General features: G+C 47.6%; 1 pseudogene; it reads right to left on the bottom strand.

The window, feature by feature from the left end:
* Positions 1 to 17,034, bottom strand: part of LOC112238757 — a 63,671-nt pseudogene extending 46,637 nt beyond the window's left edge.
* Positions 17,035 to 17,371: the final 337 nt, after the last annotated feature.

The raw sequence follows: 17,371 nt of genomic DNA on the forward strand, positions 1-17,371 counted from the left end.
AAGGACAATCACCCACGACAAACTCAAAGAATATGGCTGCCTAAATATGGTTCCCAATCAGAGACAACGATAAGCATCTGCCTCTGATTGAGAACCACTCCAGACAGCCATAGACTTTGCTAGACAACCCACTAAGCTACAATCCCAATACCACCACCAAAACCCCATGCCACACCCTGGCCTGACCAAATACATAAAGATGAACACAAAATACTTTGACCAGGGCGTGACAGAACCCCCCTAAGGTGCGGACTCCCGAACGCACCTCAAAACAATAGGGAGGGTCCGGGTGGGCGTCTGTCCATGGTGGCGGCTCCGGCGCGGGGCGTGGACCCCACTCCCTTAATGTCTTAGTCCCCTCTCCCTTCGTCCCTGGATAGTCCACCCTCGCCGCCGACCATGGCCTAGTAGTCCTCACCCCGAACCCCACTGGACTGAGGAGCAGATCGGGACTGAAGGACAGCTCGGGACCGAGGCAGCTCGGGACTGAGGGGAAGCTCGGGAGTGAGAGAAAGCTCAGGAGTGAGAGAAAGCTCAGGAGTGAGAGAAAGCTCAGGAGTGAGAGGAAGCTCAGGAGTGAGAGGAAGCTCAGGAGTGAGAGGAAGCTCAGGAGTGAGAGGAAGCTCAGGAGTGAGAGGAAGCTCAGGAGTGAGAGGAAGCTCAGGAGTGAGAGGAAGCTCAGGCCGGTAAATAGATCTACCAGCTCCTGGCTGGCTGGTGGTCTCAGCAGATCCTGGCTGACTGGCAGATCCTGGCTGACTGGCAGATCCTGGCTGACTGGCAGATCTGGAAGAGTCTGGTTGACTGGCAGATCTGGAAGAGTCTGGTTGACTGGCAGATCTGGAAGAGTCTGGTTGACTGGCAGATCTGGAAGGGTCTGGCTGACTGGCAGATCTGGAAGAGTCTGGCTGACTGGCAGATCTGGAAGAGTCTGGCTGACTGGCAGATCTGGAAGAGTCTGGTTGACTGGCAGATCTGGAAGAGTCTGGCTGACTGGCAGATCTGGCGGCGCTGGGCAGACTGGCAGATCTGGCAGCTCCATGCAGACTGGCTGCTCCATGCAGACTGGCTGCTCTATGCAGACTGACATCTCTGGCTGCTTCATGCAGACTGACAGCTCTGGCTGCTCCATGTAGACTGGCTGCTTCATGCAGACTGGCAGCTCGGGCTGCTTCATGTAGACTGACAGCTCTGGCTGCTCCATGCGGACTGACAGCTCTGGCTGCTCCATGTAGACTGACTGCTTCATGCAGACTGGCAGCTCGGGCTGCTTCATGTAGACTGACAGCTCTGGCTGCTCCATGCGGACTGACAGCTCTGGCTGCTCCATGCGGACTGACAGCTCTGGCTGCTCCATGCGGACTGACAGCTCTGGCTGCTCCATGCGGACTGACAGCTCTGGCTGCTCCATGCGGACTGACAGCTCTGGCTGCTCCATGCAGACTGACAGCTCTGGCTGCTCCATGTAGACTGGCTGCTTCATGCAGACTGGCAGCGCGGGCTGCTTCATGTAGACTGACAGCTCTGGCTGCTTCATGCAGACTGGCAGCTCTGGCTGCGCTGAACAGGCGGGAGACTCCGGCAGCGCTGGAGATGAGGAAAGCTCCGACAGCGCTAGATAGGCGGGAGACTTCGGCAGCGCAGGAGAGGAGAAAGGCTCCGACAGCGCTGGAGAGGCGAGGCGCACTGTAGGCCTGATGCGTGGTGCTGGTACTGGTGGTACTGGACCGAGGACACGCACAGGAAGCCTGGTGCGGGGAGCTGCTACCGGAGGGCTGGGGTGTGGAGGTGGTACTGGATAGACCGGACCGTGCAGGCGCACTGGAGCTCTTGAGCACCGAGCCTGCCCAACCTTACCTGGTTGAATGCTCCCGGTTGCCCTGCCAGTGCGGCGAGGTGGAATAGCCTGCACTGGGCTATGCAGGCGAACCGGAGACACCGAGCGCAAGGCTGGTGCCATGTAAGCCGGCCCAAGGAGACGCACTGGGGACCAGATGCGTAGAGCCGGCTTCATGGCATTTGGCTCGGCGCTCAATCTAGCCCGGCCGATACGCGGAGCTGGAATATACCGAACCGGGCTGTGCACCCGCACTGGAGACACCGTGCGCTCCACAGCATAACACGGTGCCTGCCCGGTCTCTCCAGCCCCCGGTAAGCACAGGGAGTTTGCGCAGGTCTCCTACCTGGCATAGCCATACTCCCTGTAAGCCCCCAAGAAATTTTGGGGCTGACTCTCGGGCTTCCATCCGCTCTGCCGTGCTAGCTCCTCATAATGCCGCCTCTCTGCTTTTGCTGCCTCCAGCTCGGCTTTGGGGCGACAATAATCTCCAGGCTCATTCCAGGGTCCTTTACCGTCCAATTCCTCCTCCCATGTCCATAACTCCAGGTGGTGCAACCTCTCCCACTGTAGCTGCTGCTGCTCCTGCTGCTGCTGCCTCTGTTGCCTCTTCTCCTGTTGCTCCTTTGGGCGGCTACACTCCCCTGGTTTAGCCCAGGGTCCTCTCCCGTCGAAGATCTCCTCCCATGACCAGAAATCCTTGGTGAGCATCTCCTTTTCGGCTGCTCCTGCCTGTTGACACGCCGCTTGGTCCGTTGGTGGTGGGTGATTCTGTAACGGTTTTCTAGTGGTGATGAAAGAGAGTCGGACCAAACTGCAGCGTGTCGATTGCGATCCATGTTTAATATAACAAAAAACACGAACTTACAAAAAACAATAAACGAAACCGAAACAGCCTATCTGGTGCAAACTAACAACGAGTACACATAGGACACTAAGGACAATCACCCACGACAAACTCAAAGAATATGGCTGCCTAAATATGGTTCCCAATCAGAGACAACGATAAGCATCTGCCTCTGATTGAGAACCACTCCAGACAGCCATAGACTTTGCTAGACAACCCACTAAGCTACAATCCCAATACCACCACCAAAACCCCATGCCACACCCTGGCCTGACCAAATACATAAAGATGAACACAAAATACTTTGACCAGGGCGTGACAGTATCAGTCAGAACCAGTGTTCAGTATATCAGTCAGAACTCCAGTGTTCAGCATATCAGTCAGAACTCCAGTGTTCAGTGTATCAGTCAGATCTCCAGTGTTCAGTATATCAGTGAGAACTCCAGTGTTCAGTGTATCAGTTATGACTTCAGTGTTCAGTATAACAATCAGAACTCCAGTGTTCAGTATATCAATTAGATCTGCAGTATTCAGTGTTTCAGACAGAACTCCAGTGTTCAGTGTATCAGTCAGAACTCCAGTGTTCATCATCTGCTCAACTGTTGACTCCTATTGTCCTCATCATCTGCTCCTATTGTCCTCATCATCTGCTCTGCTGTTAACTCCAATTGTCCTCATCATCATGGTCACTGCTCTAGAAAGACAAGCTTATTGGTGTACTACAGAATTCTTGCATTCACACATGCGCACGCACACACACACACACACACACACACACACACACACACACACACACACACACACACACACACACACACACACACACACACACACACACACACACACACTCTCACATCAAAAGCAGTTATAAATTGATTATGGTGCAGCAGCTGGCCTCAATTTCTAACAGACCTCTCTCTCTGTCCTCCCACTGCCTCTCACACCTTTCCATACTCAACCTGAGTGTATGTGTGTATACATGCGTGTGTGTGTCCTCGGGAGAGACCATCTCTGTCTGGGCTGTTAATGGGGAATCATCTCCGTAGCCCGGTTGCAACTGAAGCTGCTGAGGGATGATTGTTCCGGGGTCATTTCAGATGCTCAGCAGAACAGAGCCCGCTCTGTCGTAATTATCACCATCATTCGCTCTGGTTTGATTAGCATAACCTCCCCCTGGGTGGGAGGGGCCATGAGGTCTGGTAGAGAACACAGAGAGGGTTTATGGGTAAAATGAGTAGAGTAGGAAACCAACGGAGACATATTTAAAAGTTTGGGAGCTCTTTTTTTTAAGGTCAAGGTAATTGGGCTTTATGTGACACCCGACTCTTCCATCATCTCTGCTCTCTCTCATTCATCTGTAATAAATAGAACATTCAATGTCCTGTATCGTTGGATGTGTTTGAAAGTGTACCGACACTAGCATTGGAATGTGCTCTACAAGTTCATTTGGAGTGCCAAGTTGTGTTTTAACCAAAAGGTTGTTGGTCACCTCCCAATTGGTCACCTCCCAATTCCACAGAGCTTCGTTTTTTTTTTCTCGGAGGGAGAAAGATGTACATGTACAGTAGGCTCCGGTACATAGAGAAGAGAGAGAGAGAGAGAGAGAGGTAGAGGTATTCTGACAGAGTAATGGAGCGAGGAGGACAGAGAAAGAGGGGAGGGAGTGAGTAGAGAGAGCAAGAGACAGTGAGAGAGAGAAAGAGAGAGAGAGAGAGAGAGAGAGAGAGAGAGGGAGATAGCAGGAAGTGGGCCTCAGAACGGATGCTAATTGGGAGCAGGACTCACTTTATCAAATTAAGGAAAACAGGAACATTTTATATGTGGCTAGAAATTAATAAGGAAATTATCTCAACATAGAAAAATGTCCTCATGTGTTCTAACTACATCCCCCCAATTGAATCCCCATACTTTAATGAAGACAGCTTCTCCATCCTGGAGGGGGAAATCAATAATTTCCAGGCCCAGGGACATGTACTAGTCTGTGGTGACCTAAATGCCAGAACTGGACAAGAACCTGACACCCTCAGCACACAGGGGGACAAACACCTGCCTGGAGGTGACAACATTCCATCCCCCATATGCCCCCCTAGGCACAACTATGACAAAACAAACAAAAACGGGTCACAACTCCTGCAGATCTGTCGCCCACTGGGTCACTACATAGTCAAATGGCTTCGAGGGGACTGTCACAGTAGGTACACCTACGGATCATCTCGTGGATGGAGGGCCTACACCAGCACGTAGATCATCTGCACAGATTCTGCCAGACCCGGGCCCTGACAGACCTGGTCCCTGACAGACCTGGGCCCTGACAGACCTGGGCTCTGTCAGTCCTGGGCCCTGTCAGACCTGGGCCCTGACAGACCTGGGCCCTGTCAGACCTGGGCCCTGACAGACCTGGGCCCTGACAGACCTGGGCTCTGTCAGACCTGGGCCCTGACAGACCTGGGCCCTGACAGACCTGGGCCCTGACAGACCTGGGCCCTGACAAATCAAATCAAAATCAAATCAAATTTATTTATATAGCCCTTCGTACATCAGCTGATATCTCAAAGTGCTGTACAGAAACCCAGCCTAAAACCCCAAACAGCAAGCAATGCAGGTGTAGAAGCACGGTGGCTAGGAAAAACTCCCTAGAAAGGCCAAAACCTAGGAAGAAACCTAGAGAGGAACCAGGCTATGTGGGGTGGCCAGTCCTCTTCTGGCTGTGCCGGGTGGAGATTATAACAGAACATGGCCAAGATGTTCAAATGTTCATAAATGACCAGCATGGTCGAATAATAATAAGGCAGAACAGTTGAAACGGGAGCAGCAGCACAGTCAGGTGGAAGTTGAAACTGGAGCAGCAGCATGGCCAGGTGGACTGGGGACAGCAAGGAGTCATCATGTCAGGTAGTCCTGGGGCATGGTCCTAGGGCTCAGGTCAGTTGAAACTGGAACAGCAGCATGGCCAGGTGGACTGGGGACAGCAAGGAGTCATCATGTCAGGTAGTCCTGGAGCTCAGGTCCTAGGGCTCAGGTCCTCCGAGAGAGAGAAAGAAAGAGAAAAGGAGAGAATTAGAGAACGCACACTTAGATTCACACAGGACACCGAATAGGACAGGAGAAGTACTCCAGATATAACAAACTGACCCCAGCCCCCCGACACATAAACTACTGCAGCATAAATACTGGAGGCTGAGACAGGAGGGGTCAGGAGACACTGTGGCCCCATCCGAGGTCACCCCCGGACAGGGCCAAACAGGAAGGATATAACCCCACCCACTTTGCCAAAGCACAGCCCCCACACCACTAGAGGGATATCTTCAACCACCAACTTACCATCCTGAGACAAGGCTGAGTATAGCCCACAAAGATCTCCGCCACGGCACAACCCAAGGGGGGCGCCAACCCAGACAGGATGACCACAACAGTGAATCAACCCACTCAGGTGACGCACCCCCTCCAGGGACGGCATGAGAGAGCCCCAGTAAGCCAGTGACCCAGCCCCTGTAATAGGGTTAGAGGCCGAGAATCCCAGTGGAAAGAGGGGAACCGGCCAGGCAGAGACAGCAAGGGCGGTTCGTTGCTCCAGAGCCTTTCCGTTCACCTTCCCACTCCTGGGCCAGACTACACTCAATCATATGACCCACTGAAGAGATGAGTCTTCAGTAAAGACTTAAAGGTTGAGACCGAGTTTGCGTCTCTGACATGGGTAGGCAGACCGTTCCATAAAAATGGAGCTCTATAGGAGAAAGCCCTGCCTCCAGCTGTTTGCTTAGAAATTCTAGGGACAATTAGGAGGCCTGCGTCTTGTGACCGTAGCGTACGTGTAGGTATGTACGGCAGGACCAAATCAGAGAGATAGGTAGGAGCAAGCCCATGTAATGCTTTGTAGGTTAGCAGTAAAACCTTGAAATCAGCCCTTGCTTTGACAGGAAGCCAGTGTAGAGAGGCTAGCACTGGAGTAATATGATCAAATTTTTTGGTTCTAGTCAGGATTCTAGCAGCCGTATTTAGCACTAACTGAAGTTTATTTAGTGCTTTATCCGGGTAGCCGGAAAATAGAGCATTGCAGTAGTCTAACCTAGAAGTGACAAAAGCATGGATTAATTTTTCTGTATCATTTTTGGCCAGAAAGTTTCTGATTTTTGCAATGTTACGTAGATGGAAAAAAGATGTCCTTGAAATGGTCTTGATATGTTCTTCAAAAGAGAGATCAGGGTCCAGAGTAACGCCGAGGTCCTTCACAGTTTTATTTGAGACGACTGTACAACCATTAAGATTAATTGTCAGATTCAACAGAATATCTCTTTGTTTCTTGGGACCTAGAACAAGCATCTCTGTTTTGTCCGAGTTTAATAGTAGAAAGTTTGCAGCCATCCACTTCCTTATGTCTGAAACACATGCTTCTAGCGAGGGCAATTTTGGGGCTTCACCATGTTTCATTGAAATGTACAGCTGTGTGTCATCCGCATAGCAGTGAAAGTTTACATTATGTTTTCGAATAACATCCCCAAGAGGTAAAATATATAGTGACAACAATAGTGGTCCTAAAACGGAACCTTGAGGAACACCGAAATTTACAGTTGATTTGTCAGAGACAAACCATTAACAGAGACAAACTGATATCTTTCCGACAGATAAGATCTAAACCAGGCCAGAACTTGTCCGTGTAGACCAATTTGGGTTTCCAATCTCTCCAAAAGAATGTGGTGATCGATGGTATCAAAAGCGGCACTAAGGTCTAGGAGCACGAGGACAGATGCAGAGCCTCGGTCCGATGCCATTAAAATGTCATTTACCACCTTCACAAGTGCCGTCTCAGTGCTATGATGGGGTCTAAAACCAGACTGAAGCATTTCGTATACATTGTTTGTCTTCAGGAAGGCAGTGAGTTGCTGAGCAACAGCCTTCTCTAAAATTTTTGAGAGGAATGGAAGATTCGATATAGGCCGATAGTTTTTTATATTTTCTGGGTCAAGGTTTGGCTTTTTCAAGAGAGGCTTTATTACTGCCACTTTTAGTGAGTTTGGTACACATCCAGTGGATAGAGAGCCGTTTATTATGTTCAACATAGGAGGGCCAAGCACAGGAAGCAGCTCTTTCAGTAGTTTAGTTGGAATAGGGTCCAGTATGCAGCTTGAAGGTTTAGAGGCCATGATTATTTTCATCATTGTGTCAAGAGATATATTACTAAAACACTTGAGCGTCTCTCTTGATCCTAGGTCCTGGCAGAGTTGTGCAGACTCAGGACAACTGAGGTTTGGAGGAATACGCAGGTTTAAAGAAGAGTCCGTAATTTGCTTTCTAATAATCATAATCTTTTCCTCAAAGAAGTTCATGAATTTATCACTGCTAAAGTGAAAGTCATCCTCTCTTGGGGAATGCTGCTTTTTAGTTAGCTTTGCGACAGTATCAAAAAGGAATTTCGGATTGTTCTTATTTTCCTCAATTAAGTTAGAAAAATAGGATGATCGAGCAGCAGTAAGGGCTCTTCGGTACTGCACGGTACTGTCTTTCCAAGCTAGTCGGAAGACTTCCAGTTTGGTGTGGCGCCATTTCCGTTCCAATTTTCTGGAAGCTTGCTTCAGAGCTCGGGTATTTTCTGTGTACCAGGGAGCTAGTTTCTTATGAGAATTTTTTTGGGACCTGGGCTCTGTCAGACCTGGGCCCTGACAGACCTGGGCCTTGTCAGACCTGGGCCCTGACAGACCTGGGCCCTGACAGTCAATCTCAGTAACATAAAAAATAATGGTGTTCCAAAAGAAGGTCCAGTTGCCAGGACAACAAATACACATTCCATCTAGACACCTTTGCCCTGGAGCACACAAAAAACGATGCATACCTCAGCCTAAACATCAGTGCCACAGGAAACTTCCACAAAGCTGTGAAAAATGCTGAGAGACAAAGCAAGAAGGGCCTCTATGCCTTCAAAAGGAACATAAAATTTGACATACCAAATAGGATCTGGCAAAAAATACTTGAATCAATTATAGAACCCATTGCCCTTTATGGTTGTGAGGTCTGGGGTCCGCTCACCAACCAAGAATTTACTAAATGGGAAGAACACCAAATTCAGACTCTGCATGCAGAATTCTGCAAAAATATCCTCCGTGTACAACGTAGAACACCAAATAATGCACGCAGAGCAGAATTAGGCCGATACCCACTAATGATCAAAATCCAGAAAAGAGCTGTTAAATTCTATAACCACCTAAAAGGAAGTGATTCCCAAACCTTCCATAACAAAGCCATCACCTACAGAGAGATGAACCTGGAGCAGAGTCCCCTAAGCAAGCTGGTCCTGGGGGTCTGTTCACAAACACAAACAAACCCCACAGAGCCCCAGGACAGCAGCACAATTAGACCCAACCAAACCATGAGAAAACTTGACACATTGGAAAGAATTAACAAAAAAACAGAGCAAACTATAATGCTATTTGGCCCTACACAGAGAGTACACAGTGGCAGAATACCTGACCCCTGTGACTGACCTAAACTTAAGGAAAGCTTTAACTATGTACAGACTCAGTGAGGATATTCTTGCTATTGAGAAAGGCCGCCGTAGACAGACCTGGCTCTCAAGAGAAGACAGGCTGTGTTCACACTGCCCACAAAATGAGGTGGAAACTGAGCTACACTTCTTAACCTCCTGTCAAGCGTATGACCAAATTAGAGACTCATACTTCCATCAAGATTACACAGATCTACAAAGAATTCGAAAACAAACCCAAATTCGATAAACTCCCATATCTACTGGGTGAAATTCCACAGTGTGCCATCACAGCAGCAAGATTTGTGACCTGTTGCCACAAGAAAAGGGCAACCAGTGAAGAACAAACACCATTGTAAATACAACCCATATTTATGCTTATTTATTTTTACTTGTGTACTTTAACCATTTGTACATTGTTAAAACACTGGATAAGGACATACTATGACATTTGTAACTTCTTTATTGTTTTGGATCCTTTGTGAGTTTAATGTTTACTGTACATTTTTGTATTGTTTATTTCACTTTTGTTTATTATCTATTTCATTTTCTTTAGCAATGTTAACATGTCAAAAAAAGCCCTTAAATTGAAATTAAATTGAGAGAGAGACAGAGAGTAAAAGAGTTTGACAAAAGGCACCTAAAAGTATCACAGACCATGAGAAACGAGATGCTCTGGTCTGATGAAGCCAAAATTGTACTCTTGAAGCCAAGAATCACGTCTAGAGAAAACCTGACACCATCCCTACGGTGAAGCATGGTGGTGGCAGCATCATGATGTGGGAATGTTTTTCAGTGGTAGGGACTGGGAGACTAGTCAGGATCAAGGGAAAGATGAACAGAGCAAAGTAAAGAGAGATCCTAGATGAAAACCTGCTCCGGAGCGCTGAGGACCTCAGACTGGGGTGAACGACCCCAAGCACACAGCCAAGACAACGCAGGAGTGCCTTAGGGACAAGTTTCTGAATGTCCTTGAGTGGTCCAGCCAGAGCCTGGACTTGAACCCGATTGAACATCTCTGGAGAGACCTGAAAATAGCTGTGCAGCGATGCTCCCCATCCAACCTGACAGAGCTTGGGAGGATCTGCAGAGATTAATATGAGAAACTGCCTAAATACAGGTGTGCGAAGCTTGTAGCATCATACCCAATAAGACTTGAGGCTGTAATCACTCCCAAAGGAGCTTCAACAAAGTACTGAGTAAAAGGTTTGAATACATTTGACTGGCTCAAATCACAGCGCGCACACACACACACACAAGCTTATTGGTGTACTACAGAATTCTTGCATTCACACATGCGCACGCACACACACACACACACACACACACACACACACACACACACACACACACACACACACACACACACACACACACACACACACACATACACACACACAAAAGGCTACTGCCCTTAACTACAATTAGCATGTTAGCACCACTACATCTTGGTGTAGTCCTAATGGTTAGGATGTATTTAGGCTCGTTGTATAAAAATATACTTTATTTGATGTGCGTGTGTGTGTGTGTGTGTGTGTGTGTGTGTGTGTGTGTGTGTGTGTGTGTGTGTGTGTGTGTGTGTGTGTGTGTGTGTGTGTGTGTGTGTGTAGCCAGAATACGCTGGCTAGGAACAAAAAGGGTAATTACAACATATTTCTACAGCTATAAAGAAGTGATTTGTTCCAGAGCTAAAGACCTAAATTACAATTAATCTTCTTACAGAACAGAACAGGTAGAGAGAGAGACAGAGAGACAGAGAGACAAAGAGACAAAGAGAGAGAGACAGACAGAGACACAGAGAGAGAGAGAGAGAGAGAGAGACAAACAGAGAGAGACAAACAGAGAGAGACAGAGAGACAGCGAGAGAGAGAGAGAGAGAGAGAGAGAGTGAAAGAGAGAGAGACAGAGAGACAGACACAGAGAGACAGACAGACAGAGAGAGAAAGAGAGAGAGAGACAGCGAGAGAGAGAAACAGAGAGAGACAGAGACAGTGAGAGAGAAAGAGAGACACAGAGAGAGAGAGAGACACAGAGAGAGAGAGAGACAGAGAGAGAGAGACAAACAGAGAGAGACAGAGAGACAGCGAGAGAGAGCGAGAGAGAGAAAGAGAGAGAGACAGAGAGAGAGAGAGACAGAAAACCACTGTGACTGACCCCCAAAAAACTTAGACTAAGTGCAGACTCTGTGAGCATAGCCTTGCTATTGAGACAGGCTGCCAAAGGCAGACCTGGCTCTCAAGAGAAGACAGATTTTTGCCACATATCACACAGAACCACAAAGAATTTAAAAACAAATCAAACATTTATAAACTCCCATATCTGTCACAGCAGTCAGATGTGTGGCTCGTTGCAATGAGAGAAGAGCGACCAGTGGACATACAACATTGTGAATACAACCAGTTTTTTTGTATGACCCTTTTATTAACTATTTGCACATAAACACTCTACAAGTGACTGATTGATCGTGCCTGGGATGAATCCTCGCTATCGGTATATGCATTTTGGCAGTACGCTCAGAACCTTGTTTAGAGAAAAGGATGTCTCAGTTTCAAGGTCTCAGCTTGGAGGGAAAAAGCCTTGTGAGGTATTGGTTTGTCACATGTTATGAACCAAAAGTTAACGATGAATGAATTATGTATAATGAATAAGCTTGAGTTGGACTGAGACCTCTCCAGGTTGAGTTGGACTGAGACCTCTCCAGGTTGAGTTAGACTGAGACCTCTCCAGGTTGAGTTGGACTGTGACCTCTCCAGGTTGAGTTGGACTGAGACCTCTCCAGGTTGAGATGGACTGAGACCTCTCCAGGTTCCGATGGACTGAGACCTCTCCAGGTTGAGTTGGACTGTGACCTCTCCAGGTTGAGATGGACTGAGACCTGTGAGCTCTCCAGGTTGAGTTGGTCTGTGACCTCTCCAGGTTGCGATGGACTGAGACCTCTCCAGGTTGAGATGGACTGTGACCTCTCCAGGTTGAGTTGGACTGTGACCTCTCCAGGTTGAGTTGGACTGAGACCTCTCCAGGTTGAGATGGACTGTGACCTCTCCAGGTTGCGATGGACTGAGACCTCTCCAGGTTGAGATGGACTGTGACCTCTCCAGGTTGAGTTGGACTGTGACCTCTCCAGGTTGAGTTGGACTGAGACCTCTCCAGGTTGAGATGGACTGTGACCTCCCCAGGTTGAGATGGACTGTGACCTCTCCAGGTTGAGATGGACTGAGACCTCTCCAGGTTGAGATGGACTGAGACCTCTCCAGGTTGAGATGGACTGTGACCTCTCCAGGTTGAGATTGACTGTGACCTCTCCAGGTTGAGATGGACTGTGACCTCTCCAGGTTGAGATGGACTGAGACCTCTCCAGGTTGAGATGGACTGAGACCTCTCCAGGTTGAGATGGACTGTGACCTCTCCAGGTTGAGATTGACTGTGACCTCTCCAGGTTGAGATGGACTGTGACCTCTCCAGGTTGAGATGGACTGTGACCTCTCCAGGTTGAGATGGACTGAGATCTCTGCAGGTTGAGTTAGACTGAGACCATCTCCCCGGTGGTAATTTCCATAAATAATGTATATAATGTATGTATAAAACTTTTGTGAGTGTTTACTGTTTATTTTTGTGTTTATATCCCTTTCGTTTATTGTCTATTCCATTTGTTTCAGAAAAAAAAACTTGAATTTGAATTGAGAGAGGAGATACAGATAGAGAGGGGAGAGAGAGACAGAGAAACAGAGAGAGAGAGAGAGAGAGAGAGAGACAGATAGAGAAACAGAGAGAGAGATGTGAGAGAGAGAGACGTGCTGCCAAATTCTCTAAAACGATGTTGGAGGCAGCTTGTGGTAAAGAAAGGAACATTCAAATCTCTGGCAGCAGTTCCGGTGGACTTCCCTACAGTCAGCCAATGGCACACTCCCTCAAAACTTGAGACATCTGAGGCATTGTGTTGCAGATTTTAGAGTGGCATTTTATTGTACCCAACACAATGTGCACTCGTTGCCATCTAATGAACATTCAAATGTCATAAATTAACACTGCAGAGCTCTCCCTGTCTTCTGCCGTGCCTTGATTGTATTACTGTTGATGATATCTGGAAATGTGCATGTACACCCTGGCCCACCTACTGTTGCTAACCCCAATTCTGACTTGTTCTCTGATATCTGCTTCACTGACTTCTGTTCTCGTAAAAGCCTGGGTTTTCTGCATGGTAACACTAGAAGCTTATTACCTAAACTGGATCAATTGAAAGTGTGGGTTCACAGCTCCAATCCTGATGTGTTGGTCATTACTGAGATGTGGTTAAGGAAGAGTGTTTTGAACACTGATGTTAACCTTTCTGGTTACGACCTTTTTGGAGAAGACAGATCTTCCAAAGGTGGAGGAGTGGCAATCTTTACCTTCAGTGCTCGGTTGTCTCCACCAAGTCTGTCCCAAAACAATTTGATTTGCTGATTTTAAGCATTAAACTTTCAAATAGCTCTTTGTTGACTGTTGCTGGGTGTTATTGTCCACCATCAGCACCGGCCTGTAACCTACCTGCCCAAAGCTCTCTCCTTCCTCCCTCCTTACACTAAGTCTGAATTTGTCCTGCTGGGTGACCTAAACTGGGACATGCTTAAACCACCTAACCAAGTTCTAAACCAATGGGACTCCCTAAATATTTCTCAGATTATCACCAATCCCACACGGTATGACTCCAAACACCCAGAAAAGGCTACTCTCCTCAATGTTGTCCTCACAAATAATCCTGATAGGTATCAGTCTGGTGTTTTCTGTAATGACCTTAGTGATCACAGTTTTACAGCCTGTGTTCGTAAAGCTGCTCAGTGAAACGACCTGTCCTGATTTGTCAGAGACACTTGCTGAAAATGTTTAACTAGCAAGCCTCCCTTCATGAACTAGCCTCTGTAATTTGGTATAGAATCAGTTTGATCCCCTCTGTCGAAGATGCTTGGACCTTCTTTTTTTATATTTTCAGTGGTATTGTTAACAAACACAGCCCCATAAAGAAAATGAGAATTAAAGACAGGTTCAGCCCCTGGTTCGACCGTGATCTTGCCGAGTTACTTCACTTCAAGAATTGCATTTGGTGAAAGGCTCGGCACATGCATACTCAGGCTGATTGGCTCTCGTTCAGGCAAATGAGAAAAAAAGTGCACTCAGGCTATCCGGAAGGCCACAGTTAGTTACTTTAAGGAGCAGTTCTCTCTGTGGGTCTAACCCCAAGAAGTTCTGGAAAACGGTTAAAGACCTGGGCAATAAACCCTCATAGCTCCCTTGTTGATGTTGATTATTACTTACAAGAAGCACATGGCTGAGCTTTTTTAACTACTTCATTAAGGATTCCTATTTGACACTTTGCCCGTCCTCCTTGCGACTAAACCCGATGCTCCTTCCTCTTTTCCCCTGCCGAGCTACAAAGTTTTTCCCTTCAGGTGGTCCTTGAGTCCATGGTGCTAAAGGAGCTCCTTAAACTTGACCTCAAAAAAATATATGGGTCAGATGGTTTAGACCCTTTCTTCTTTTAGGTTGCTGCCCCTATCATTGCCAAGCCTATCTCTGACCTTTTTAACCTGTCTCTCCTTTCTGGGGAGGTTCCCATTGCTTGAAAGGCAGCCACAATTTGTAATTTATTTAAAGGGAGAGATCATTCTGACCCTAACTGTTAAAGACCTATTTCTATGTTGCCCTGTTTATCAAACGTGTTGGAAAAACTTGTCAATAATCAACTGACTGGCTTTTCTTGATGTCTATAGTATTCTCTCTGGTATTCTCCCTGACGGGCCACCCCCAGGTGGTGAGGGTAGGTAACAACATCTCCACCCCGCTGATCCTCAACACTGGGGCCCCACAAGGGTGCGTTCTGAACCCTCTCCTGTACTCCCTGTTCACCCACGACTGCGTGGCCACGCACGCCTCCAACTCAATCATCAAGTTTGCGGACGACACAACAGTGGTAGGCTTGATCACCAACAACGACGAGACGGCCTACAGGGAGGAGGTGAGGGCCCTCGGAGTGTGGTGTCAGGAAAATAGCCTCACACTCAACGTCAGCAAAACTAAGGAGATGATTGTGGACTTCAGGAAACAGCAGAGGGAACACCCCCCTATCCACATCGATTGAACAGTAGTGGAGTGGGTAGTAAGTTTTAAGTTCCTCGGCATACACATCACAGACAAACTGAATTGGTCCTCCCACACAGACAGCATCGTGAAGAAGGCGCAGCAGCGCCTCTTCAACCTCAGGAGGCTGAAGAAATTTGGCTTGTCACCAAAAGCACTCACAAACTTCTACAGATGCACAATCGAGAACTTCCTGTCGGGCTGTATCACCACCTGGTACGGCAACTGCTCCGCCCACAACCGTAAGGCTCTCCAGAGGGTAGTGAGGTCTGCACAACGCATCACCGGGGGCAAACTACCTGCCCTCCAGGACACCTACACCACCCGATGTCACAGGAAGGCCAAAAAGATCATCAAGGACATCAACCACCCGAGCCACTGCCTGTTCAGCCACTGCCTGTTCGCTATCATCCAGAAGGCGAGGTCAGTACAGGTGCATCAAAGCTGGGACCGAGAGACTGAAAAACAGCTTCTATCTCAAGGCCATCAGACTGTTAAACAGCCACCACTAACATTGAGTGGCTGCTGCCAACACACTGACTCAACTCCAGCCACTTTAATAATGGGAATTGATGGGAATTGATGTAAAATATATCACTAGCCACTTTAAACAATGCTACTTAATGTAATGTTTACATACCCTACATTATTTATCTCATATGTATACGTATATACTGTACTCTATATCATCTACTGCATCTTTATGTAATACATGTATCGCTAGCCACTTTAAACTATGCCACTTTGTTTACATACTCATCTCATATGTATATACTGTACTCGATACCATCTACTGTATCTTGCCTGTGCCGCTCTGTACCATCACTCATTCATATATCTTTATGTACATATTCTTTATCCCTTTACACTTGTGTGTATAAGGTAGTAGTTTTGGAATTGTTAGCTAGATTACTCGTTGGTTATTACTGCATTGTCGGAACTAGAAGCACAAGCATTTCGCTACACTCGCATTAACATCTGCTAACCATGTGTATGTGACAAATAAAATTTGATTTGATTTGGTAAGCAATATGGTTTTCCGCTCAGGTTATGGTCACTGCAACCTTAAATGTCCTCAATGATGTCACTATTGCCATTGATTCTAAGCAATGTTGTGCTGCTATTTTTATTGACTTTGCAAAAGCTTTTGATACGGTAGACCATTCCATTCTTGTGGGCCGGCTACGGAGTATTGTTGTCTCTGAGGGGTCTTTGGCCTGGTTTGCTAACTACCTCTCTCAAAGAGTGCAGTATATGAAGTGGCAGAACGGTGGCAGAACGGAGTGCTCGAGTTGTGGTGAAGTGTTTGAGCCTGAAGTTACGAAGGGGCAGTTCCTCTTGCTGCTCTGTAGGCAAGTTCCATGGTCTTGTAGTGGATTCGACTGGAGGCCAGTCAGTGGAGGAGTGGGGTGACATGGTTGAACTTGGGAAGGTTGAACACCAGGCGGGCTGCAGCGTTCTGGATATGTTTCAGGGGTTTGATGGCACAAGCAGGGATCCCAGCCAACAGCAAGTTACAGTAGTCCAGACGGGACATTACAAGTGCCTTGGATCAGGGCGTCGCTTCCTATGTGAGATAGAACCTTCAGGAGCGAGTTACTGCTTTATGACAGGGTGTAGTCCAAGGTTATTTGCACTCTGGGAGGGGGAGACCATTGAGTTGTCAACTGTGATGGAGAGGTCTTGGAGTAGGCAGGCCTTCTTCAGGAGGAAGAGCAGTTCCGTCTTGTAGAGGTTGTGCTTGAGGTGGTGGGCCGACATCCAAGGGGAGGTATTTGCCAGGCATGCAGAGATGTTTTTCGCCACCTAGGGTGTCAGAAGGGGGAAAGGAGAAAATAAGTTGAGTGTCATCTGCCTAGCAATGATAGGAGAGACCATTTGAGGATTTGATGGACCCAAGTAACTTGTTGTATAGAGAGAAGAGGAGAAGAATCAAGCCTAGACTCAAGCCCTGGGGGACACCAGTATTGAGAGCACGTGATGCAGAAACAGATCCTCTCCATGACACCTGGTAGGAGAGGCCTGCCAGGTGGGATGCAATCGAAGAGTGTGCAGAGCCTGAGAAGCCAAGATTGTCGGTCTGCCGGACCTCACTAGT

Source organism: Oncorhynchus tshawytscha, linkage group LG22 (genome assembly GCF_018296145.1).
Source record: "Oncorhynchus tshawytscha isolate Ot180627B linkage group LG22, Otsh_v2.0, whole genome shotgun sequence".
Taxonomy (NCBI): Eukaryota; Metazoa; Chordata; class Actinopteri; order Salmoniformes; family Salmonidae; genus Oncorhynchus; species Oncorhynchus tshawytscha.